The sequence below is a fragment of the Halyomorpha halys genome, unplaced genomic scaffold, assembly GCF_000696795.3.
Source record: "Halyomorpha halys isolate HHAL.00 unplaced genomic scaffold, Hhal_1.1 Scaffold28.1, whole genome shotgun sequence".
NCBI lineage: Eukaryota > Metazoa > Arthropoda > Insecta > Hemiptera > Pentatomidae > Halyomorpha > Halyomorpha halys.
The window spans coordinates 1233534-1236157 of NW_027110130.1; positions in this window are offsets into that span (position 1 = coordinate 1233534).

Here is a 2624-nt window from a genome sequence, read left to right on the forward strand (position 1 = left end):
GTGCATTGCATCGTTATCATTTATTATTCATTGTACAGAGATTGCTAAATAGTATGTACAGAAATTATTAATATACAAAAATGACAATGTCTTTTTACAAAATGAACTGATTTATAAATTTGAGAGCTTCGGTGAGGCTCGAGGTGGAGCGCTCTGGTGAGTTGTGGTCCAACCACTTGGTCCCTCTCGCTACAAAATAAACATGACTTCTGTTATTATTTTCAACATAAGTTTATTCAAGATTATATCGTACGAAGATATAAAGGCAGTTAATACGGCCCAATTTTCGATTTCATAATGATATTCTGTGTGTCTGTTTCAAATAATTGTAATTTCGTATAAGATAAAAAAAAAATGAAATAGGCTAGAAATATCTTCCCAGATACAAGACAATAGGTAATGCACCCTATTACGTTTCCAACAGAACACTACACCATGACCTACATATCCTTTTTATCCTTGATCTCATACCAACCAAATTATGAAAATATAAACCTTTCCAACCATCCTAATCCTTTGGTCCAATCCTTATTTAGTTCCACCCATCCCTACAACCCACCTAGAAGGTTGAAACGGCAGTGGCCAAGAGACTTAATGTAAAATAAAAATGGTCAATTGGAGTTCTAGCAATGGTCAGATTCTCCACTCAATTTGAGTGTTTGCGGCTTTAGCGCACTTGTTCAGCCTCCACTGGCTCACAACCAATGATGTGGCGAGAGATCCGCTGGGATCTTTTGAGCTCTGCTCTACCCGCCATACGTGGGGGATAGAGTGGGCTCAGGGATCCTCAGGTCGAGTGTGTAAATATTGTACATAAGAGTGTAAATGTGACTAGATTAATTATTTATTTATTTTTTCATACACATAGTTTGATTATGTTAATTTTCTTTATCCTTCTGTTTGTATATATTTTAAGAGAGATTTTATTTATTTTTAGATAATTTCTTTCATTTATTTATTTATTTTCATTCTTGTTTTATTTTATTTGAGTATGAATGTGATCATCCATCACTATTACCTATTGCCCACAATAGTGTGGCAGATTGTAATATCTAAAAAAAAAAAAAAAAAAAGTTGAATTTTGTATTTCGTCTTACAAATAACAAATAATTACTCTAATTGTAATATATATATAGGCTATCTTATATCACTAAAAAACCAAGAGTTACGAAATAACTCAATTTTAAACTCAAAGTTTCATATGAGTGAAAACCAAGAGTTATGTAATAACTAAAAAAAAAAGACTTTTTTTACATTTTTGGATGAACACCATATACAAACCCCATTACAAACTTGTACTTGATTGATAGACTAATCAATTCCTACTCCAAACTATATATAGTTTAATGAGGTGTAGATAGGTGACCGTAGATTACTTATTGGAGAAGATGGTCGGGGAATGTGGTCAGCAAAGAAACAACATAAATAAACAAAGAAATATTTATTTATGCCGACATTTTGTATTGCCGACACTTCATTAATTTATATATAGTTTAGATTAATGAATTAAAAATTGGGGTGAAATAACTGCCTATTTTTTCCACGGGCTTATTGTATATTAGATTTAAATAAAACATTTGAATTATTTTGTAACATCTAATACAGGGTGGCCTTATTAATAAGAGGATACATAGAAATGCATATGAAATTATTAATCTTGGAAACACAAAATCTTTATTAGTATCTATTTTTGAAGAATTTATACTTTTACATTTAAGGTAATCATGATGAATTATAGGCCAATCTGTGAATCAGCAATTGTTTTCAAACATGTTTCCTTAGTTGGGTTCTTTTCCAGATCTAACTTTCATCACATTCCATCATATAATTAATGTAACATAATGATCAAGTTCAGCCTTAATATATTGATATTGTGTTACTGTTTTTACTTTACCTTTATCCTTAATCTATTGATATCCTGCTGCTTTTCTTACCTTCATCCTTAATCTATTGATATCCTGTAGCTTTTCTTACCTTTATCCTTAATCTATTGATATCCTGTAGCTTTTCTTACCTTCATCCTTAATAGATTGATATTCTGTAGCTGTTCTTACCTTTATCCTTAATCTATTGATATCCTGTAGCTGTTCATGCCTTCATCCTTAATCTATTGATGTTGGTTACATCGGGACCTGCTCGTGCTGTACTTGAGGTATCCCGAGTGTATTTTAAAATTATAATTAAATTAAAATTATTGTGGAAAAAGGGGGCTAAAAATTGTGAGACTTTTCATTCAAAAGAACATGAATATATTTTCTTTTATTTCAAATATTAATCGAATTAATTAAGCCAACTGGGGTTAATGTATTAGTTTAAATCATTTATCTATAATAATAAGATATCAGAACAAATTTGGGTGATCTTATGGTTTATAGAATTATGGCTTATCTGATGAATGGCGTCTTCGCTGCCGCTTTCCTCGTCCAGGTTATGCTGTGGGCGAATATGGTGAAAACCATGTGATCTTCCCCCGGTGTCAGAAAAAACGTCTTTCTTTCTCGGTGGCTGGCCAGTGTGTCCTGGACTCTGGCGTGATGGTAGGGGTAGGCCAAGTCCTAGCTTGCTTGGTGCATAGGCTGGGGCGGCATTGCAGTCGCAGCGTCTTCGGGGTCTTCCGCTGTCCG